The sequence below is a fragment of the Myodes glareolus genome, chromosome 8 (genome assembly GCF_982192425.1).
Source record: "Myodes glareolus chromosome 8, mMyoGla1.1, whole genome shotgun sequence".
Taxonomy (NCBI): Eukaryota; Metazoa; Chordata; class Mammalia; order Rodentia; family Cricetidae; genus Myodes; species Myodes glareolus.
In genome coordinates, this window is record NC_142033.1 from 29,087,545 (window position 1) to 29,113,714 (window position 26,170).

General features: G+C 34.8%; 1 pseudogene; it reads right to left on the reverse strand.

Annotated features, from left to right (window-relative positions):
* Positions 1-380: 380 nt before the first annotated feature.
* Positions 381-26,170, reverse strand: part of LOC148121140 (small ribosomal subunit protein eS4-like) — a 32,991-nt pseudogene continuing 7,201 nt past the window's right edge.

The following is a 26,170-nucleotide window of genomic DNA, read 5'->3' on the forward strand; positions in this document are numbered from 1 at the left end:
ATGAAGGAAGTGATAGATCATTTAATTCCTTTAAAATGGCTATATACCTGTATTCTATCTTAAACTGTATATTGTCCTCTTATATTCAGAATAAATTATCCACTAAATCCAAAGTGAAAACAAATAGAATTAACCTTAGTACCACATGGAGGTAAGTTTGGATAGCAATGAGTTGTGATTAATTTGGTGGTATTAGCAGCAAGCATGCAAATCTGTGAAAAATCCTGGAATGCCTCAGTCATCTCTACATCAATAGAGCACATATTCTGTCGGTACGCATTCCATTTCTCCATCCCAAACCAGTTTATAAATATAAGAAACACATATTTTTAATTCATAATGCTTTTCAATCCTTCTTCTAGAACAGCACCTTGAAAGGTTTATAGTAAGAATACTAATACCCCTCCAGCATGTCTCCCAAAGACTATTTCACTGAGTCTGAAAGATAACCTCTGTTTCTCTTCTCGGCAACACTGAAGCAGACTAATTTTCTTCAGAATAGAAATCCATAATTTTTGTTTATTTGTTTTCTTGGTTTTGATCAGTAGTAAAAATGTTAGGAACCGAGGGGCAAAGCTGTTGCCATCGTTGTCCTTCACATGAGCCACATCAGAAGGGCCTGGCTGTCTCTCTGAGGGTATGCACATCAGTTCTTCTCAACTTAGCACCTTCAGTCACTATGCATATGTTACCCATGTGCAACCTGAAGAAGTCAGTTATTTGTTGTGTTTCCAATCAATCTGAAGGGAATGGTGTCATCTGCCTTTTTTAAGGGATTGGAGTAGCAAATAGTACAAACCCAGATGTGAAATTACTTTGTGACCACAAAAATCTTTCTCACTTTGCACAACTAAAGCCTGACATCCTTGGAGAAGATCAATGCAACCCTTGGTTGTCAGATAATAGACAGAAATTGTGTCCAGTCTTACCAATGCTTAAAACACCTCCAAACCCAGCAGGACAGGTTATTTCAGTTCTCACTTTCCTGTCAGGCTTTCTAGAGTGCTGTAAACATCCTTTTTTTGCTTCATCTCCAGTCAAAGCATACATAAGTCTGTTCCTTAGTAAAATTATCTGAGGCAGATATCTAGGGATCAATGGATAGATGAGATGTAAACATCTCTGACAGTTTATTCAGCATCCAATGTTTTGGGGCTGCTACATGATTCAGTTGTTTTTTGGAATCTGAATCTGGAGCCATGACAGTGTTAGGAATGGAAAGAGGCTCAGCTTATGGCCATAAACAAAGAAATTAGGACTGGAGGCTGTGCACAGGAACCAGGGATTTATTAATTTTAAAAAGTTGATAATTCAGGAGTCTAATACCTTTATGTTTGTTTATGTATGTATGCATATATCAGTCTATCTATCCATCCATCTATCTGTCTATCTATGTATGTATGTATGTATGTATCTATCTATCTATCTATCTATCTATCTATCTATCTATCTATCTCCTAACATGCATCCATGTACTTGTTTATATGGGATCATGGGTGTTTTGTTGATTTACTTTGTTGTTTGCTCATATGTATCCCTGTTGTAGAATTTCACTCTGTATGCTGTGAATACAATTGGTTAATAAATAAACTGTCTTGGGCCTGCGCAGGAAATAGAGGTAGCTGAGGAAAACATAATGGAATCCTGGGAGAAAGGAGATGGAGTCAGAGAGAAGTCATGTTGACCTGCTGGGGACAGATACCAGAACTTTAGCTGTTAAGCCACAGCCATGTGGTGATACACCAATTAATAGAAATGGGTTAAGATATAGGTGTTAGCCAATAAGAAGCTAGAGCTAATGATTCAAGCTGTGTTTTAAATAATATAGTTTCTGTGTGATTATTTCGGGGCTAAGTGGCTGAGAAACAACAAGCGGCCCCCTCCTCACATGTTCCTAGATCAATGACAGTTCCCACATCCTAACTCATCATCCCAGATATAGTCAACTTTGCCTTTAAGGATGAAGTGAAACATCAATTTGCTCAACCTACAATTTCAGCTGACTGAATTTGACATGCAGTCTGTTCTTTTCACGAGGTGAGAAATTCACTCATGTCAGTGGTAGATGGAGAGCACTACAAGTAGTTTAAACGAAAGTACTTCCAAACTTACATTTAAAAGTAAATAATTTGTTATTTCATGGTACTGAATGTAGAGACATGGCAGATGGAAATTATAAGTAGTGCTTTCATAAACAAGAGATCTATCTGCTATATCTAAGATAGCCCTCATTTTATATTAGTCTTTATATTGGAAAATCATCTAATGAGTATAGTTATTTATTGATAATCTTAATAATGTTTTAGGAAAAGTCTCTGAATTGCTGTTATATCTAGGTACTTACCAAGCTAAGTAACGTGTATTAAATACATACCTACTATGGTACTAATCAGAACTATGCTGAGAAAACTCAGCCTCCAAATTCATACGAGCAAATATTTGCATTATAGCATGTGCAAATATGCAGAATTTAAGCAGCAGAGGGAATTATGAGATTGAAAGGATTCATCTTGGAGGAATAATGAACACAGCCCAAAGAGCTTTTCTATGCTATTAGGTACTGATGGCCATGGCAGAAGAGGTGGCAATTGAAGTTCATATTGTTCCATCAGGGGTCAACTCTCTCGTGGGTGAATCTCATTTAGGCAGGGTCATGGGACTACGGACCCCAGAATGTCTTTTGCCTCTGCTGTGTCTTTACATGTTTGTTACTGTAACACCCCTCTAGTATCTAGCATGGTGTGAATGGATGTGGGAAGATCTCCACTACGTGTAATATAGTGTATTTATCTCTTGGAATCATCCTGTTCTACTGGACATTTTTATCTGTGTATATTCAAAAAGATAACCCTTCTCTAAACTGTAAGGTCTAAATTGATAATAATAATGATATCCTATAGAGAGTTGTGATGAATAAAAATAACTACAAGAATATATTTACAGCCAGGGCCTGTGAGTTTCACCTAAGTAGGTACATAGATTGTAGCTCAAGTTAATGATTAACAATTGTGTTCCAAAAACCCAGATATATTGAATTCTTTTAACCTTAATGTTGGGAAATATTTCACAGGTTTTGGAGTGCATCACAGCTGAAATAAAGCTTTGGATATAGCAAAGTTAGACTATGATGTTTTTGTTAAATAACTTTGATATGAAAAAACAAGAGAAGACAATCTAAAGTTTTAGGAAGGCACATAGTTGAATGAAGAATTTGTTGAGGTCAGGGAACAAGAACAAAGCAGCCCAATTATTGTTGACTGATATATCTTTCTTGTTAGGATTGTTTGATGACCAAAGGTGATGATTAATTCCTTACACTCATTTCTGCCCTAAATCCCCTGATATAAAAACTATTGAGTGAGTATGCCCCCTAAAGAGTTAATGTAGATATGACTGATTCTTTTTCATATATAAAAGTTTAGGTTTGTGATTCCTTTAAGACTCCTTACAAGATTACCTTTCATGATAAGTAATAAAATAATTGGTCTTTTCTTTGTAAGTGTCAGTAAAATATCTGACAAAAACATCTTGCTTGCCCACACAGTCTTTAAGAAGTTGTTTGGGTATGAATGGATGTGGCTTCTTGGGATAATCTATTTTCACCTGTAGTATGCAGAATGCTTAACCATGTAAGGGATATTGAAACCATGCTGTATTTTACTGTTTGTTGTGTATTCATTGTAATCATTCACTTGAAAAATAGAAAGGAACCATATTGTAATTCCTAGGATGTATAAGCTGTAGAAAGAAGTATTCAATAGAATAAAACACAGAAGGAGATAGAATATAAAAAGAATAAAGAAGGAAACCATCAAGAGAGTGTGTGGGTGTTTTTTTCCTAAACCTCCTCAGATAGAAAAGTCTTAGTTGATGCCAACTCTGTGGATTCCTCCCAAATCTCTGTGCTGTTGGAGTCTCCCCCACCATCCCAGAGAGTGATAATTAGGAATTTTCTAGCCAAATATTTTCAGAGAATCAGTTCAAACTGAAGTAAGCCTGTTTAATTGGCTTGGAATCATTCAACATCATGAAATATGAGTTAATACAGTCTAGCATAGGTAGACAAATATGCTCCAGCAAGAGAGACAGGTGACATATCACACAGATGAAGTCTGAAAAGGCAAAACATGCATTCTATGGTATGAATTCTGTCCTTTATCGTGAATTATCTATTGAAGAATGTTTACAAAAATAACATAGATCATATTTATGTTTCACACTAGTTGTCATGGAGAATTATGAAAGCAGATGTAAGCAGAAATCTGTGTTCAACCATATGCCAGCCACTCAGACATACGGCTTCCAACTCTTGTTTACTTCCTACCCTTGCTCTCCAGTTTCATACAGTAATGCACTAACTTCTCATATACTTGTGTAAGTTAAGTGTCCCACTCCAGCAAATGGCAAAGGTGTGTACAGTGAAATGACTTACTAAAAATAATATACAGAACATCAAAGACCACTTTGCTCTTACCATAGTCTGTTATGAGGTTTTCCACTAAAATCAAATGGAAAAAGATTTGTGCCTTGTAGGTTCTATTCAAGCTATAACTGCAATGACATCATATGGACAAGAACAAGCTTAGAAATAAAACCTCGGTGATTTTACTTGTAATTGATAAGGGAGGAAAATTTCTCCTGTTCTTGTCATATTGTATTTCTAAATATATAAACTGGTAGGACGTATCTCTATAACACAAACACCTACATATATGTAAATATCAATAACGTGACCTCTACCCTTATTAACAAGGGAACAAAAAACGCAATATCCTCTAATCATTGAAATGGAAAAGGTAAAGATTTCAATAACGTCCAAAAGTCACCAGAACATTTGAATTATTTCCTGTTACTATAAGTTAATGTAAATTATACTTCCAAAACTTTGAATTATTAGAAACATTTTCATTTGAACTTTCTGACACATACCTACAATCATAGGTTGCAAAATTGTTATGGTTTTATTCAAGTTTCTGAATCAAAATTTCCTTCTGTGACTGTTTACTTTTGAAAAATTAGATGCGAAATAAAAATTCTAATAGTTGCTCAAAAGTGACTTTTTTGAAAATTAGCATGAAATTGATAAGTAATGGCCAAATTAACACAAATCAGAGTTCATTACATGGTATTAGCAGCTAAATTATTGAAATTATTATGTCTGCTGTTAGAGAGAGCCATATGCCAGCTCCAGAAATAACAAGTATTCAGAATCGAGGTCATTGCCTTCCTATTTGCATATGTGATACATTAATTGATCTCATGTGCACATTAAAATTAAAACTGCACTTCTCTTTAATAGTCCCCAAGAAATTTATCTAGCGTTATGTTATTAAGGCAAACGTTTATTCCTAGATAATTTCTTTCACAAATATAATTTACTTATACAAATCACTATTTAGTTACAGGCATATTTATTTTCCTTACATATTAAATTTTTTCATTTTTAGAAGTCTGCTATTTTTTGTTTTTGTACTTCTGCCTTCATCCTCAGTGCAACTGCAAGCAGAATATTTCACTTCTTTCTGAGATACTTAGTTTATTCCAAAGAATTTACTCTCAGCCTTTCACCTCTTTCTTTTCTATGAACAGCAGTGAACACAGAAATATATGTCTGACCAAGGTGGTAAGAACAGGTGATGGTGATTGTTCAACCCTACATGGGGCGTTCATGTTGTTACTTCTAAGGTTCAAAGAACATGGTAATAGAGGCAGCAGTAAGAATGTAAGAGCTTGCAAGCAATTAGAAGCACTGTGAAATGCTGTCTTTCTAAGCAGCACTGCCAATGCAATCATGAGCTAAGAGGATCAGTGGTTGACTGCAATGGACATACACAAAACTGGACCCTTGACAAATCTGCCATGGTCTTGGAGGCATCCTATTTCCTGACAAACTATTGGCAACTGATGAATTATTTGTTTTTTATTTTAATTTCTTTTTACATTCCATCCACAGTTCTCCCCAACAGCTCTTCACTCTCTCCCTGGACTCCCCTCCAACCCACTTCCATTCCAAAACTCCCAATGGGGAAGTGCTCCATGAAATGTCAACAGAGTTTGGCACATTAAGTTGGGGCAAGATAAAGTCCCTTCCCCTTGCTTTAAGGCTAAGCATGGCAACCCACCATATGGAATGGGCTTCAATAAGTCCAGGTTACTAATAAATTCTAAGAGTGGGATAGGGACTGTATTCAGTTATATATCTCCTGAGAGATCTTTGAGGCTTCAGTAGATTGTTCAAACTCCTGATTAAACTCATTTGACCTCAAAATACAAACAACAACAAAATTCTGAGTGTAGAAAAGGGACCTGATATTTTATAGTATTTTTTATATTTTATTTTTAGCTACAATACTACTCATTTCCCTTCTCTTCTCCCTTCAAATCCTCACATATCAGCAGACTGTGCTCTCCAATCCATGGACTCTTCCTTTAATTACTTCTGCAATTACTTTTGTTTGGTACACACACAGCGCAAAAGGAGTAAACATAAAAGCAAAACGTAAATACAATCTGTGACTCTGCACAGCAGAAATTATATAGATGTGTTTTGTTGATTTTAAGATTTTTTTTCTTTTTTTAGACAGCATCTCATGTATTACTACGACAATCCTGGAACTAGCTAATTATGTAGAACAAGCTGAAATTGACCTCATAGAGATTCAACTGCTTCTGTCTCTCAAGTCTTAGGATTAAACGTGTGTACGGTTCAGTTTCAATTTATATATGTGTATTTTGAGATCTATTCACTTGGTATTGGATAACAAATTAGGGGCTCATGTTTATGGAAGACTAATACTCCCTCTAACAACAACCCTTAGCTATGTGTACTTTTCATGTAGAGATAGTACCCATGAAATGTTTCCCATACATATTTGGGTTTGGTTGCCAATTCATATTGTCATTAATTAGATCTTGCTCAGACAGTCATATTATTAGAGTTATTTTTTTATTGTTGTTGATGTTGTTTTGTTTAATGTGTTTGAGTGTTTGCCTCTATGGATGTAAATATATGGCATTTTGCCTTTTGCCTGTGAAGGACAAAAGATAGTTTATGATGACCTAGAACAGGAGTTGCAGAAGGCTGTGAACTGCCATGAATGTGCTGTGAAGCCTATGTCCTCTGCAAGAGCAGCTCATTCACTTAACTGCTGAGCCATCTCTTCCACCCCTGATAAATGCATTCATAATTGATGCTAATACAGGTACAGGTAGATTCGAGAGAGAAGGAGATTACAGTAATTAGAATAGACTTTATATATGTGCAAAATTGTGAAAGAAGCAAATCAATTAAAGATTAAAAAGTAAATTAAGAATAGCTTAATTTATAATACTAAGCATGTTTGAAAGTACAAAAGGAAACATATATTTTTATTTCCACAAAGTTACATAATATATATATGTATATATATATATATAAGTGTATGTGCAATCATATACACATATAACTTAAATGCAGTTATGCCACTCAGTTTGGCAATGTTTCTCCCAAGAACCGCAGTCTATCTAATAAAAACCCGATCACCAGATATGGCAGGAGAAACTTTCTTTAAATTTCTTTTTCAAGGGAATCCAAAAGATTCCCAAATAAATATGGGCTATAACTCTTGCCTCATTTGCATCACAGAGGTTGAAGCTAAGTCTCTATTGCTGAAGGCACCTTGCACTTCAAACACAGGACTCAGAGGATCTGAGATCAATCTGATTTGAAAGCCTCTTCCCTGATAACTAACTTTTATAGACCTTCAGTGTGAAAGCTTCAAAGATAGCACAGCTGTGAAGCCTATGAACCCCACTGACCAACATGGTGAGATACCTCTCAGGGACGGTAGTGGCAACACTTACATCTTGGTGGTATCCATCATCTGCCCCATTGAACAAAAAGCATGTTCAACAAAGAATAAATAACTCCTGGTATTAGAAATCTAACCAAATCTTAGAGATAATGTGCTAATGGATCGGATATTAGGGGAGAATCTACTACCTTCACTTTACCAGAATTAACCAGTATTAATTATTAATAGCATTTTAAATACTTAACCTCATACCCACAGATAAATATATCTCTAACCCTCACCAGAGATTTTCTCTTTGTAACAGCAAGACCATTGCAAGAAAAAAAAAAAACGCTCAAATGCCGAAACAATGGATCATGAGGTGCTCAGACCCAGTGTATATAATTACAGCAACTTCACAGACTGGGAGCAACAGGGAAGAGGAAGTCAAATGATGATAAGATCCAGAGGACCATAAATCTGTGAAGTTTAGTTTCTAGAATAATAGGAAAGCCTCATTCAAGATACCTTAACAAAATAGCACCCTAAACAAGACGTGAAGAGAAACAATAGCAATAAATATGCTAACGTGGAAAGGGAGAATCTCATGGGGCTCTACATAGACAAATAACTAAAGTCAACTAAGAAATGCTGAAAGTGGGAGAAACAGTCTTCACTCAGAGAGACACTGCCTAATTAGTTAAAATATCAAGTGGTCATTCCCGAGCTCATGTATATTCCAGGAAACACTGAACAGACTAAGTAAGCTCTCGTAGGCGCGCTCTCTCTCTTTCTTTATCTCTCCCTTCTTCCCTCTCACTCCGTGTGTGTGTGTGTGTGTGTGTGTGTGTGTGTGTGAGAGAGAGAGAGAGAGAGAGAGAGAGAGAGAGAGAGAGAGAGAGAGAGAGAGAGTGTAGCAATTAAGGATGAAAACAACAATAATTTGAGAGGTAGTTGGGGGCAATAAATGAAAGAATTTGGATGAATAAAGTGGAAAGGATATAAGTACATTTTTAAAATAAAACTGCCTTTTATATTATTCTAAAAAGACTATTTTAATGTATGTTATAAGATATTTCCCAAATACTTTAATACGATTTGTAACATTATTAATACAATTTGTAAAATTAATATATTAATGATAACATTAAAATAGCTATAGTATGTACTCTAAACTAACATATAAGATTATAAATTTTACATAATCTTGCATCAAAATATTTCTGACATCCATAGTAGGTACGATATTGAACCTACAAGTCTTATATAAGATTGTATATAGCAGTATATTCGTACAGAATAATGGTGATAAGGATATACTGAATTATCATTATGTTCTATAGAGACCATAAAAAAAGTAAGAGTAAGGATTATTTAGAAGGTCACTGGACAGATGAAGAAACACCATGGGACTTTTCTTGCCATTGGTATCTCTAGGTATGTTTGATTTTTTTTTAATTAACCTTTGGAAAAAAAGGAATGGTTTGAAGACATTTATCATTAGCGTTGAAATTCTCCCTCTATTCTTGGTAATCTGGCTTCCTGTTATTTGTACACTCTTTCCATATTTGATATTTAATGATTCTTCCTCCATTTCCATTACTTCTGCATATCAATTTTGATTAATTGATGTTTTTATTTCTATGTTTTAAAACATTTTATGCTGTTACAGAAATTTTATTAGATTTAATTTTCTTCACCTGTCTTTCAAATTTTATACAACTGACAAATAAATTCATAACACTTTGCCTAGTTTCACTAATTTTTTTAAACTCTGAAAAATATTAATTCAAAGTAAATTTTGTTTGTATCTTCTAAATTTCAGTTTTATTGCTTTTATTTCTAGATAGCCTTTTTTACTGTTGCTCATTGACAAACATGAAAAATATATAAGGCAAGTTTACAGAATCTTTACATAGGATTTATTTTGCTCTTATTAGATTATTTCTAGAATGAGGGTGGTTTGCAGTGTTGTGTGTGTGTGTGTGTGTGTGTTTGTGTGTGAGTGTTTATCATCTGGATGTAGACGTAGTCAAATACCAAAGCAAGGGGAGTATTATCAACGTGAACAAATTCTCAGTAAGGAAGATGTATATTCTTTGTGATATAATAATTATCATGTCCCTGGTAATTAATCATTTCAAAAGATTTCTTTATGCAAAAGAATTGGGCTGATCTGACACAGGCTTAGTTTTTGATTGAGACATACTGCTATCTGATTTTGCACCTCCACCTATTTTAGGGATCTTCGCGCAGCTTCTAGCTCCACTTGGGCGCATTCGTTGAGTGTGCTGACAATAGCACCCTTTATTAGAATATAGCCATCAAGGTGTTATCATCCATCAGTCTTCCATAGTCCAGAAACTCATTCTAATCCTTCGGCTGCTGATGCTTCTCAGGTGCCGTTCTCAGTAACAACTGACTTGTTCACATTCCTATTTCTTCAGTGAATACTCTGTAGACTTTATAAAGGAGGAATTTAATGAGATTCCTGACTCTTAATACCAGAAATCTTGTGAGAATTTTACATTTGATTTCATAAAGAAAAAGAAATTCACTTGTTTCAAGTCACTGTCAAAGACTATTCCCAGATTATTTAATGCATATGTATATATTAAACTGAGCTAAATTCACTGTTTTTTCAGCAATTTTATGAATCTTCAAAGATATTCTAAATGAGAAAATTCAGGAAAATATTCTATTAGGAGTGAAAAAACCAAAAGGATTTATATAATGTACTTCTAAAGGCTCATAAAGAAAGGAGCTGAGAAAATTTCAATGTGAACAATTTGAAATATAATAATTCCCAGTTTCTTTTCCTTAAAAACCACTTTAAAATAGTTAATATGAGAAAATGTTAAAATCGTAAGTGGGAAAGTTTGCAGATTTAGAAAATATAATTTTTAAAATGTTTTGGATAATAAATACAAAATGAAATTATAAATTTTTCAGGTACTGACTAATGAACTCAAGACTTTTACTCATATTGAGTAAATCCTCACCATCCTCAACTAATTAATCACCTCTTCATACCCCATATACTAAATATTGGCAGTGAGTCTTCATTTACTGTGAAATGCCTGCCATTTCACGCTGAAACCCATTGCTGTCATCTGGAGAGTACTTCTGTCCTGTTTTCACAGAAACACACCACAAAATCTTTTCTGCAAACACCTTAAGCACTCTAAGTCTTTCTTGTGGTGACTTTTCTAAACAATTTATGTAATATAGCATGAATATATGCTTTCCCTTTAATTTTCTACCTCTTCATAGGTAATTAGCTTTGCTGTCAATATCATAGTTACTGGTCTTGTCCTTGTGTTACCTTACAAGATTGCTATATCTTCTAGCACTTCATTTCCAAGTAGTAATTTCCAGAGAAGTGTGTGAATCACTCAGGTCATGGTAGGGTATCTGAAAATGTAACATGGGATCCTTTGAACTTTAGACAAATGTAATGAACATAATTTTCATTTACATAAGTTGAGGATGAAATTATTCTGAAACCCAAACAGCATAATAAAAGCAAAGCTCATGTTCTTTAGTGCAAAATTCGATGAGGTTCAAAAACTCTTCTCACAGAATGTTTTAAGTAATGTCTTGGGAAACCTGGTTAATTTAAAAAAAAAATGGATATTTTTTTATCACCAAATGTGGTTTTCTGAACACGGTAAAACTGGATGCAGAATGCCAAAATGTTTCAGAAGACTTTTTATAATGATAAACCCAATATGGTCTTATGTCTTTAATTCTTATCTTTCTATCACAGAGGCAGGAGTTCCCATGTGATTAGAAGAAGAATGAGAACCTGGTCCTCAGTGTGTTGACCCAGAATGAGCAAAGCAGACAAGAATGACAGGTCCATTACATATTCTTTAATTAACCTCTAAATACTTCTGAATCAATGTGCAGATTTTACCTTATTTAGAGTTCACCCTCTTTATTTGTTGCATGGAACATCTTGTTCAGAACACACAAAAATTAAGTTAAAATCACAAAAGTCAGTTAATCACATTTTTAGCAGATTAAATGACTAGCAGTAGCTATTTTTTGGCAATTCTTGATATTATATTTTAGTCTAGGAATCTATTTTGTACTTTGAAATTATATACTAATAATTATATATGCTTTGAAAAAAATGCATACTTAGAAAAATTGTCCTTCTCATAACAAAGACTTTATTTTCAAGAAAATGATTTGTCTTAACTGAACCTTTCACTCTATTTTCTAATGAATATGGGTTATTTTCTGAAGTAAAAAAAAAACTCTAAGGAAGATTTATTTATAAGATTTGCTTGGTGAGATAAGTGGAATGGTAGAATCTGCAAACATTTAATGATGAAGTTAATGAGATAGAATTTATGTGATGTATAGATTCAACTCAGAAAAACCTTTTATCAGCAACAAAGAATTTTGTCTACCAAAACTCTTACAAAACCAAATTTGTATGCTTTACATAATCCAGTCTTTAACAAACTAAAAGGCAACATTAGCTTTAAAACTATTTAGTACACACAAATGCCTTATCTTTGTTCTTTCTTTGTGCCTTCTATTCAGAATAAACTGAACTTGAACAAGGGTATCATTTTCGTTTTATCCTGAAAGTATACTAGAAATAAACGATACGTAAAATGGAATGCATACTATCAATACAACTTCCTGCTGCTGTACTTCATAAATAGAAAAGCCAACCTGTTCATAATAAATGAGCAACAAAATTTCATAAAGACTAACAAATCACAACAAATCAAAGCCTAGAAGACATAAAATACATATTAAACAAAAGCCCTTGAGCATGAACTTAAACTCTTCCTAAGTAGTCTTGTATTATTTAGTCCCTAGAATATTTCCGTGGACATTTATTTCTAGTGGAATGATTGAGCTTAATATTCAAATATTCACACCTCCCTAGAAATAATTTTAAAGAATTAGATAATTAAACACTAGGGGGCACATGCTTTAGACACAGATGGATAAACTATAAATACTAGGAGGAACGCAACAAAGCTACAAACAGTACTAATAACTATACACCAGTACCTCACAAGTCTCCTCCTAATGATGAAGAATGATCTACAGATCATGGCTTCATAGAGATGGAGAGTCAGTGTTCTCCAGGGTGATGTTGGGCTTACCACCCCCAGTAGCCTTTAAGTTACCCACCAACTTGGGCATGACCATCTTATGTACTGATGTAAAGTGTGCGTGTGGCCGCTTTTCCGGCTGTGGGATTCGGTTGCTGTTCCCTATTCCAGAGGAGGATTGTGATTTGTGAGTCTATCCCTAAATAAAATTCCTCTATTATACTCAATTCTGAGCTAATGTAGGATTGCTTTTAAGTGACCTTCTTCATGTGGTGCCCACGTGCATCATGACTCCACACCTACCAGGTAGACTGGGTTAAAGGTCTAACAGGTCCAGAGTACAGAAAGTCTCCCAGCCTTCCTACTTGGCATGCTTTTGCCTAAGTGCTTTTTTGTAAAATCCCCACCACAGAGGAGTTAACTGCATGCAGTGACTTGGAAATTTCCCAAGTGCAGACACACACACCACCCCTCTGTGTTTTCTGCCCCATGGTGACTTGGGAAACTTCTGGTTTATACTCTGGGCTACTGAGTTCTGTCCTTCTTGCTCCATGGACGGAGTTGATTTGCTTTAAATTTTGTCAAGCAAAGCATATTTCTCAGTATTTAACCAGCGTCAAGTCAGGGAAACCTATTCTTTTTATTAAATCTATTTTTCAAACCATCTTTTCTCATTTTATATACTTATCCTATTTCCCACTCCCTCCCTTCCTCCCACTCCCTCCCCACTCCCCCAATCCCAGCCCCCCATCCACCCCTCAGAGAGGGTTGGCTTCCCAAGTCAACAAAATCTGACACATCACTTTGAGGCAGGACTGAGACCCTCCCTCCTATATCTAGACTTAGCATTATATCCCTCTAGAAAGAATGGGTTCTAAAATGCCAGTTGACGCAGCACTAGGCACAAATCCTGGTTCCACTGCCAATGGCCCCACTAACTGCCCAAGCCACACTACTGCAACCCACATTTAGTTGGTCCAGTTAGATCCTATGCAGGTCTCCTGCTATCAATCCAGAGTCACTGAGTCACTAGCTCAGGTCAGCCGTTCCTATGGGTGTCCGCATTATGGTTATGACCTCTTTGCTCATGTGATTGCACCTCCCTCTCTTGGACTGATCTCCAGAATGCTTAGCTGTGGATCTCTGCATCTGCTTCTATCAGTTGCTATTGGAAGGTTTTATGATGAAAATTAAGGTAGTCATCAACCTGATTACTGGGGAAGGCCAATTCAGGTACCCTCTCCACTATAGCTTAGGGTCTTAGCTGCGGTCATTCTTGTGGATTCCTGAGAATTTCCCTAGTGCCAGGTTTCTTATTAGCCCCATAATGATTCCCTCAATCCAGATATCTCTTTTTGTTGGCTCTCCTTATTTGTCCTTCCCCTAACTCAACCATCTCATTTCCTCATGTTCTCCTCCCCTCTCTAAAGCCCTTCTCCCACCTATTATTGTGTTCAAAACTAATTCTATGCTACTGATCTGTAATAGTTCACGCCTCCTATTTTCTATTCTTATCTTAGTCTATTTCTTTTATTAATCAATATGTTGCTTCAATACTTATTTAATTCCTCTTAAAAATGAAGTACTGATTTGGGCACAAGGTATTTCAGCTTGAAACCCAGACGGCATATGACAAGCAGAGTATAGGTATAAAGCTGACATATTAAGCAAGATAACATCCAGAACAACTGCAGACAAGGTAGGAGTGTATAGAAGCACAGTGAGATTGGGATTGGTGGTTTTTATGTGTATTGTAGAGTGAGAACACAGACACAGTGGTATTTGTAGACATAGTGAATGGTAATGATAATTCACGCATATACTTGGCAAATAACCTGAAAGACAAATGTTTAGAAGAGTGATCCGTGGCCTTTGCCCCTTGTGTTCATGTGGCTTAACATGAAGAGGGGCTAAAGGAGCAAGTTGTTACTGGTAGAAAAAGAGAAAACTATTTCCTTCCAGAAGTAACTGAAGAAATCATGTACCTGAGTCACATACTCTGTTCTAACTCTTCTCTCTTTATTATCTGAGAAAAGCAGGAGTCTGACACATAGTATTGAGAATGAATATTAAATAAATTAAGATTCTGAGTGTGTGTGTGTGCGCGCACGCACGCTTGTGTGCCCTGCTCTAAATGACAAAAGTAACCTAATATTGTTGTTATAGGTAGTCAGTGAAATTAAATAGTTCAAATAGTAACAGATATTTTATATTATGTTAAAAAGTTATAAATTAGGCATAATACCAACAAATCTTGAGAAAATATTGCTAAATGGTTTGATAAAAATTTTTCCAATAAAAAATATATCCAGATGAAAATACAAAGATTTCATGTATTAGTTAATTATGTGTTAGATTTTTTAAACATAAATTTTAATCAAATATTGAAACAAAGTGGTGTGAGGATTCTATGTGTATGTTGGATTAACTATTTCCATTTTGCAAAATTCATGTTTTCTAAACTTATTTTACATACACAATTTATTAAAACTCTAGTGCTGTTTTGGGCTATCCAAAACACTCTATCCTTTCTTTGAGAAAACAGGTTAAAAAAGAAGGGCAGAATTTGTAAGATTTACCGGGATGAATATATCGCTTCAACATTGTTTGAACCTGAATACTGAACATACTCTGAAGTGGTAGTTGCTAGGAAATTAATATTGCCAGGATCTGTAGCATAATTTTGATGAACAGATTTCAGATTAAAGGAATATTCAGGTCTCAGTTGTGATCATCTTTAAGCATGTAGGTATTATATTTTAATGGTCTACAGTAATAGGATTAATGAAATGTCATGAATAACATCTGATATCTGTTTCTTTAAAGGCCTCAATATCCTCCCAACCCTGGTGGTTGAGGAGTTGACAGGGCTAATTGCAACTGTGCACTATTTTCACCTGTGTATTGTGAGCACCTAGAACAGGCTTCATCAGTGGGAAGCAGTTTCAATGACTCCAGTGATTTTGACACTGAAAAACAATTTACAACTAGTGTAATTTCTTGATAGTTTGAAATGTGCAACATTTTTACCCCTGACAATTATTCATTATGATTAAAAAAGGTGTGCAAGGACACCTTTTAATAGCCAAAGAGATTCATTCTACCTTAGAGGTGTTCATCAAAGTCTTGTCTGAGCAACTGAAAATGTGTCATGCAGAACTGCCCTGTCATCAAATGACATTAATCTAAAATCTGAGGTTACCCGCAGGTGAAGAAATAAATTGAAATTTGGAATGTCGAACATGTCACACAGAGTGATGTTCAGCACTGAAATAATAATAAATCTGTTTGTGACATTGTTAGTCTTTTAAAATAATGAAAAGTTGTGTTGGCAATAATACAAGAGTCACAGATTTCCAGTTTTTAAAGTGCTTGATAATTTGGGTTCAAAAACAAAGTACATGAAAGAATAGAAGAAAAATGTTTTTTAATCAATAACTTCTCTGTGTTAAGAAGTATTTCTTGCTAATAATACCCAACTATATAGATAATAAATTGTGAATTTATGAGCAAATATAAAATAAAACAGTTATTTCAGAAGGTCTTAATAATAATCTTATTAATAAAGTAATTATACTTTCTTTGCTATTGCAATCTACTCACGTAATAGAAAGTTATAATGAAGACTTTATGTGGTTTGGGTTTTATTTTATCTGTATTTTTGGTTAATTAGCAGATAAATTAATAATCATTAAAATGTATCCTACTTATAGTAAAATATCATTGGACATTTTTGAAAATACAGTTTGTCAGCATTAAAATAGTTTGAAAAATGCTTTTAGGTTCAAATACTGAGTGTAAAGCATTACATCTTGATGACTTACCCACTTTTTTCTATTTCTGACTCATTTGAGCATCTTCTCCCACAGGACAGTGTTGTTTAGTCCTCTTTCATGATCTTCATGTGCATCCCTTAAGTCGAATTTCTCAGTTTCTTTGAATTTCACGATTGTTTAAGGACCAAATACAAGCTAACAAGAAGAATCTAATAAATGTGAGTTTTAAATTTGTCTCACTTTCTTCTTTCCTCATGCATCCATATTAATAGGATATGGATGAGTATAGTTATTTACAGGTAGAATGTCCACTTGTATTTTTAAATGTTATTTATTTCCATAGTTCATAGATCAAAATTTTCAACTATAAGTATAGTTCTCAACCCTCGTCAAAGATACTTCTCTTTTCAGTGTGTGGAAACCAGTTCATAAAACCAAAACCAGACAATTGCAGAGATCAACAAGTAATGAGTATTCAGTCCTAGGTGATACTTCTACAAAACAACTTCTGCATATAAGACTCAAAGGAAATCAAAGAGAGGGCATAAAAATTATAAGAGTCATAAAAACTGGTTTCTATGAAACTGTGTCTCCTATATCTCAACAACATAGCTGCTTAGACAGGACTTGAACAAGAAAGACAACAATGGACATGATATCATAGAAATGGGAAATCTCATAGGGCCTCAACATTCTACAAAGAAGTGCAGGAAACTGAGAAATGCTGAGATCAAAGAGATGATATTATTCAGTGAAAAGTCCTTGCAGTTGGTTATCTAATATTAAGTGATCACCCTGAAGACCTCTACATACAAGTAACATTGTACATACTGAGCTGATTGCAATTATCTATTTAGGAAGGTGCGTGTGTGTGTGTGTGTGTGTGTGTGTGTGTGTGTGTGTGTGTGTGTGTGTGTGTGTGTGTGTTTAACAGCCATAGGTTTGAGAAATGTTTGAGCAAGAAACATGGTAAGGTTTATGACAGACGAAAAGAAATCTAGGGGAAACCGAGAGGCTGATGGAAGGCAAGGGAATAGTCGAGGTGCCATGCCAAATGCACCTGGGAAGCAAGGGCTTTTCTTAGCTGGAGGGAGAGGGTGATGGGGCAAGGGAACAAGGGTGATGCATATGCTTGAAGACATCCTGATGAAACCTGTTACTTCCTGGCTACCTACAAAGTCTAAAAATAGATTCCTTCTGCAATTTAAAGAGCAATAAAAAAATAAACTCAAAGTTGTGACCTTAAAACAAAAAAAAAAAGAAAAGAAACATGGTAAGGGATGTAAGATGGGGAATATTATGTAATTATATTTTAATTTTATTTTTAATTTGACTACTAACGGATGTAAAAAGTTTCCTATTTTTGTCTTTGAAGAGCATATGCTGACTAAGTTTATGCCTTCTTGATGCAAGCTAGAGTTAGCAGAGAAGAGGAGCCTCAATTGAGAAAAATGTTTCTTTAAGATCAGGTTGATGGCAAGACTTTAAAACATTTTTTAATTAGTAGATGATATGGAAGGGTTCATCACATTGTGGGTAGAACCAACTGTGACCTGGTAATCCTTGGTTCAATAAAGAAGCAAGATGTTAAAAAAAAGTAAGATGTTCAAACCATTTGGAACAAACTAGTATGAAGCATTACTCCATAGCTTCCACATCAGATCCTGTCTCCAGATTCCGACTCTGCTTGAATTCTGTCCCGACTTCTCCAATGATGAACAGTGATGTGGAAGTTTAAACCAAATAAGTTCTTTGCTCCCCAATTTGCTTTTGGTATAGTCATGGGGTTTCATTACAGCAATAGCAACCCTCATTAAGACATAGGTTAATTAATAAATCCTAATTTTGAAATCTAATATCTACCCACTGGTAAATTTTATAATTATAAAATCAACTTAGAATGAACAAGATATGTCATAAATTAAGAAAAAAGAATTAACTGAGATAATACAATAATGTTCAATTAATTTTTAAGTTCTAATAAATACTTAAGAATACACATGCATGCACACAGATATCTATATATACATGAAGTTATTAAAACAACATTTTGGTTCACATAAAATAATTATACTTACAATCTCAAAAATAATTTAATAATTAATAGTTTTTTAGTTAACTTATTGAAAAATAAAATATCATTAAGATTTAAATATTGTGTTTAATATTCAAATTACATAATATTATTTTGATTAGGTTAATTAAATGTTTGTTTATTATGTGTGATCTAAGCTGCAAAAATATAATTTTTAATTTTGAAAACAAATAAGATAGGGAAATCTGAGGTGAAAAAAAAACTTGCAGTAAAGAACTCCCACACAGAACTTACTTAAAACAGAGGCTTCTAGTAGTTGGAACTTAAAAATAGATGCAGTAGAGGCAACAGGGACATTAATAGAGTGTCAAATTATCTTCTCTTACATTGCATAAAAAGTATTTGAGCTATTTCTTTTTCTCAATATAGATTATTATTGTCAATTATCATCAGCACTATTTCTAATTTCCACTCTTTTTGCTCAGTTTCTGTCCTTATTCTTTCATCTCATCAAATCATCAAATCAACTCTTTCATTCATCTGCCTTTAGTTACACTGTTTCAGAATACGCAGTAGATGTCTGAGGCATGCGGTGATCTACAAATCTCATAGCCTCATAACAGCACACACACACACACACACACACACACACACACACACACACACACACACACACTAAAAGAGAGACAGAGTTAGTCAGACAGAGACAAGGAAGAGAGAGGCAGAGTCACACACATAGAGAGACAGAAGTAGAGAGAAACAGAGACATGGAGTCAGCCTCTTCATAGTTTAGGTTGGTTTTCCTGTTCTGCCAGGGTCCTTTGCAAGTAATAGCTCAGACCAGGATTGTAACATTGTGTCTGTATGGATAATAACTGACAAGACCTAATCAGAGGTTATCAGGTACACTGGGACTTGAGGTATTACTCCTTCAACTCCTCTGATAGTCCCTGTGACAATACTGTTAAAGAAGTAAAGCTGGCCCAAGTCCACCTGCTTTCTGCCTGCTCAGGGTTCACAGTGTGGACCACTTGATACGGGCTCCACTGTTACCATCCTCCATATATGCACAACCCTCAACAGAACCTAGACATAGCAGGAACATGCCCTTGATCCTCTGAAACTATAAGCTAGATAAAATTTCTTTGCTAATTCAAAATTAAATCATGCCTCTTGCAGTTATTAGCACCTTACAGGCATTTTCAGTAAAAAGAAAAATATAGTTTTCAAACTAAATGTAACTCTTTGCAGTCTAACATTTACCACAATGAAGACGATTCCATATTCACCATACACAGACCTCTTCTCTATTGGGTATCAGTCTTGACAAAAAAAAAATAAATATAGGCTTGATTGTGAAAAAAAAAATACCCAATTGGAACTAACTTCTAATGTAAAAACTCCTGAAAGGAATCAATATCATGGAATTCCAATACAATGAACTGGCTGAGAAAACTGTGCAAAAGAGGTCTTAAATGTTAAGTGATAACATTTCAAAGTTAAAAGAAAATAATGATAATGGACACAATCTCAATTATATAATACTCTGAATCTAGCAAAAGGCTTTTATATACATTCATTTTATCCTGTAAGCCTCATTTTGAAATATGTTGTCTCTGTCTAAAACAGAGGCTGAAAGCAAACGCTACATGTCTAGGATCACAGGGTTTACAAATGACAGAGCAAGGCTTGGAATTAGGCCATCTGATACCAAGAGCAAAACTCTTGCCATTTTGCTGCATTGTGTGTCACAAAAAAAATTCCAGGAAAATTAAACTCCTAAGGAAAATAAGAGCTCTTAAAGAATAAGTTGAATGAGAGGATGAAGGAATATTTTACACACTATTACCTACTACTCTCATAGTCCATATCATAGCTACTTTTCTCTGATTTAAAACTGTCATATAGAGTCATTAGAACTGAATGAATTTTCATGTATTGTTTAAAATGTTGAAGAATAGTAATGGTTGAAAATTAATGTTTATTCTTTTAAAAAAGTAATCCTGAGTTATTTATATATAAAAGTAAAAAGAAATACAGTCAAATATATTTATACTAGTACCAAAGGAAGTCTCTAAATTCCAATAGATGCCCCAATCTCAAATGGGGAAATCTATTACAAAGTGTCATACTGAAAACACAGGAAATATCAATGAATAGGAAGCCAAAGATTTCAAGAAGTAGACTAGGCCACTTCTTGGAAATAACGGCTTGTGGGCAGGAGAAAAATGTTATATCAATAAGCCCACAACAATATGGTTACCTGCCACTATCTAAACAAGACCAAAATAGTGACTACACCAAGATGCATGGTGGGGAAGTTTACAATACTCCATCCCTAGATGGAGAGCTGTAGACAACAAGGATGTTAAAAACGGGAGAATCATTGTTCTTCAGGGATGAATCTAACCATTAAAGATAACCCCTAATCATACTCTAAATTTGGATACATTAATTGGACACTGGGACAGGGAGGAGTCAGATGAAGATGAGACACAGCAGTGAAAATGACACAAATGCAGTGTACTCACAGAAAAATCTCAAATATGTATAAAATACAATATTACATAAATTTTAATATTATATTTTGAAATAATATATAAATACAATTATAAGAAATTATATATAATGAGGAATATACACTTGAGAAAAACTGAAAATAAAAATAAATGCCAAAAAATTTTATTGGATTATACGTAGGATAGGCTTATATAGAAGATGAATAATATTAAATATTTAAAGCTGAAAACAAGAGGAATTTGTGTGGTTTTGAGTGAAGTTTGTCAGGAAGAGATAGTCTTCAAGTAAATTCAAATGTAGGTTTTGAAAAAGAAAAGAAAATACATTTTTATGTGTCCTATAGATGATTCCAAAAGTTTCTAGTACACGAATTTATTATTTAACAGTCAGGGAAACAGAGAGCAAACCAAGCAACTCAGGGACAGAATTCTTGTTCAAGGGAGCATGGGTTTGATCCCAAGAACCTTGTACAAACACACACACACACACACACACACACACACACACACATTTATACACATAATGTCACAAAAATAGTAGTACTTGAAACATCCATTCTTAAATAAGTGAAAGTATTAAGATAATTTTGAATCAAGAACAGAATTCAGAATGGTATTTATATTGTAAAACAGTTCAAGGGAAAAAGTCCTTCCAAATTAGCTCTGTAATTTATTATTGAGAATTAAGTGGGAGGCAATCTTTGAGATCATTGAGAATAAGAAGAATAGTCACTCTTTTATAAAATAATGTGATTAAACTTTAAATTCAGTCTTTCCTTTCAGCCTGGATAAACTGCATTAGATTTTTTTCCTTATAAAAGAAAGATATGGGCAAAATGCACAAAGCAACAGTTTACAAGGAATTTATATGATGCAGCAATGACAGTACTCATTCTGACCATAAGACAAAAGATAGAGCTCAATAAAGATCTATTAAAAAACCAAAATAAAAAGAATAAAACCCTACTGACACAAAAAGGAAAAAAAAAACAAAGAAAGAAATAAACAGACAGACAAAGTTGGCCTTTCAGTAGCAAAAAATGTGAGTCAAGCTTGTACTTAATGCATAGTTGGGTACAAATCATTAAATAAAAATTTAAAATGTAAAAAAGGACAAAAGGTAACTCATGTGATTATTTTAGCTTACTTCCTGAAAGAATATATAGCCAAAACTCAAATAGAAAAAATAAAAAAAACAGGTGGATTTTATAAGTTAGAGGTGAGAAATGAGATTCAAAGAGTCCAAGATAGGGAAAATGACAGAGAGAGAGAGAGAGAGAGAGAGAGAAAGAGAGAGAGAGAGAGAGAGAGAGAGAGAGAGAGAGAGAGATTTAAAAGGGACATGGCAAGAACTCAGAAATGCTGAATGAAAAATTCCCTAGGGTAATCTTCATTGCCTATATGGGAAGTAATCTGATGCTAGAGAAAGAACCACTGAATATGGTGAATAGTCACAGGGTTCAGTGGTCACATGAGAGAAACAAAAACTCACAAGCAAGAACAAAATACTTGGTTTCATGAATCCCAAGACAGCACATTGTTGGTAGATATGCAAAATTGTACAAAGTTGGAAAATAGTTGAATGTGTTCTTAGAAGATGAAACAACATGTAGCATATAGCCTTGTTGCTCTGCTGTTAATGTTAAGAAACAGAGATGAGCAAGCAAGACCTTAAATACTTCCACATACTTGAAATGATGTAGATTTCTAAAAGTAGAAGAGTATATACATTCTATAATATTCTGCTATACACTCCATGTAATTAAAGACACAAAGAAAATTATGATGTGGAAGTGAACACAGCATAGATACAGTATTATTAGTTTCACCTTACAAAGCTATAATTTGCCTCTGGGTAGTGGTATCACACCCATTTATTCTAGCACTTGGTAGGCAGAGTCAGATAGATCTTTATTTTTGAGGCCAGTTTGGTCTTCAGAGTGAGTTCTAGGATAGCCTGGTGTACAGAGATACCCTGTCTCAGAAAAATAATGTCTAATGTACCTATGTTCTGTAATAGGTGACAAACATAGATGAAGGTTGAAAAATACATTGAGTGATGGAAGGCAGACATAAGAATTATGCATTGTTCAAATTTATTTAAGTAACATTTTGTGCTGTGAGAGCTTTTTCAGCTCCTTCAACCAATAGCCTTTAAGATACTAGCCCACGATAACATGATCTCTTACACTAACTGCAGCTATAAAGCGTGTGCTCGCTCTTTTGCTTCCAGTTTTCGCTTCCAGCTGCTAGATTTGGTTCCTGTTACCCATCCATGCAGAGGACTGTGATCTAGGACAGTGATCCGTGAAACACCCTTTATTATATGTAATTCTGAACTAGTGTGGGATTATTTTGTATCTTCTGCCATCATCTGGCACAAGAATGTGGGGACCATTTCACATTTTTTGGGATCAGTTCAGCAGCCTTGTGGAGCATTAAGCATGACTCTCCCTACCCAGTCCTCAGAAGCAGCAGGTTGCTGCTCAGGGATACCCCCCATTGGTGACACACACATTGCCTCTCTGTGCATTACACGCCAACCCACATGCTGCTGCTTACCATCCCTGTGGTGCACACAGTCCACAAATGACCCTGAATTTCTTTGTCTTGGGCTCTAATTCTCGAAATCATTGGATTGCCTTAATAACTGCTCCTAGTTTGTTAAACAAAGCATATTTTTCAGTACCTAAGTAAGCAATACATGCTGTTTACTGCTGCTAGAGTCTCTCAGCCACGTGGCTGAAACTGTGACACCTGCTGGTTGATAACAATTATTACACCTACTCTAATTCATTGTAATTGCCTTATGACAGGTAAGATAAGAAAAACTACAAAAAATGACTGATAATATCCAGGAGTTCAATAAATATTTTGCTTATACTATAAAAGATATTCTGCAAGGCTTATGACATTTTCCACCTAAATCCCTTTATTTGATTCTCGGAATTAGTTTTGTTTTCAATGTTATTAAAAAATGGTTCAATACCATGGAGAAGGATAGCATCAATTGGACAAAATTATCTGAAAGAATATGTAATGTTGAATCTAACTATCAGAATCTGTTGAAAAGTTGTGATAGATTAATGGAAAAAATATCTCCCCAGGAAGGTAATACACACACAATCAAAATTATATTCAAGGATGAAACATTATCTTTACTAAATAAGTTTCATACTTAAGAATCTTCAGGGAGGACATTAAAAGAGAACTCTGGACATGAGATTCAGACTTTTTAAAAGGCAGTAGTAAAAAGAATTGAAAAGAGTGAGGAAATTATTGAAACTGATGAGCAGGGACAGAAGGTACAAGGACAGGATGTAGCCTCATCAGTACATGCCAGATCCAGGGATGACTTATACAGAGTTTCAACTGCATATCCTGTAATTTTCTCAAAAAGACCATCTGGCACAAATACCCTAAGTTAGCCAAAGAATATGCATGGCAATCAATATGTATAAGTGATCTAAAAGAAATAAAACTAGCAATAGTTTCTTAAGGGCTACATTTATCATTCATCAGGGAAATGGTAAAAACATGGGCTTCAAGCACTAAAGCTACCCCACATGATTGCCTTCAATTAACCTCAGTGGTCCTGGAATATGGACCTCACCTGCTTTGAAAGTGTTATAGGAGAAAAGAAGCAAAAATTTTAGAGCAACAGGGGAAAGCAAAAGGATTTGAGACTTGCCAAGATCAAATTCTTGGTGCGGGTCATTATTCTGATCCTAAGAAACAAGCTCATTATGATGAACGCACCTTTTCCCCATTTAGCACATCAGCTTTAAATGCTTGAGACAGGATTTAGGAACTAAGAAAGAGATTTGAATCATATGTCAGAGTTAAACAAGGCCAGAGATAACCCTTTAGTGTCTACAAACAAAGATTAGCTAAGGCTGTACAAGTAGGAATAAAAGACCCTGAAGCTAGATGTATACTAATTGAATCTTTGGCTTTTGAAAATGTAAACTTAGAATGTAAGATACTTGGGCCTTTAAAGGTCAGATAAGCAACTGTAGATGAATGGATTTGCATACAATAAATGTTGAAACATTTGAGTATAGTACTAAAGCTTGATAGGAGAAACGATTTCCAGCGGTATGAAGAGACACCAAAATGTCAAATGTTTTAATTGTGGAAGAATAGGACATCTAAGATGGGACATAGACAAAGAATTCCTAGAAATAATGTCTCCTCTAGGAATGACAAGAATAGGAGGACTTGGCCTTCTGGTATATGTAGGAGGTGTGACAAATGCCTACTTTGGACTACTGAATGTAGGTTGACAAGAGACAGACAAGGCAACCTCCTACCACTGGGAAACTCTATGGAGGGCCTCTTGCAGTCCCTGATGTTAAACAACGTCCATGTTAAACAAGGTCCAGTCATTCCTAGCCACTGTGGAGAGCTCGTCTCACCAGCAAAATTATATAATCCCGTGCCTACTGTAAAAAAAAAAAAAAATACTGTTCTGGATGATGCAATAGACCTTGAGGATGAGTCAAAACTTGAGGATGAGTCAAAAACTCCAGTAGGAAGTGGGAAATTTATATTTTGGCAGACTTCTACAAATGATCAAAGTCCAAAGCAAAGAGTGAGTATAAATGACATTGTATTTGAGGGATTACTAGACACAGGTACAGAAGTGAATATGATTTCTCTAAAATCTTGGCACTCAGATTGGCCTCTCAAGAAGCAGATATTCAAATCCTAGGAACTAGAATCCTATCTCATGTGAAACATTTGTCTATATTTTATTTTTTGTTGAATATATGTCCATATGAATAATGCTTAAGTTTTCAACTATGAATAATAGATTTTTTTGCAGTCATCTTTGAAGCTTGCAGGAAGAAGATGAGGCCCCCACAATGACTCCACCTGGTTGATATGACATCATGATGCTGATATCACTATTATGAGACTGGTTTTTGGGTACCAGTTGTGGGAATGGTGCACCTCCTCACAATGTTCTGGCCAGAACTCC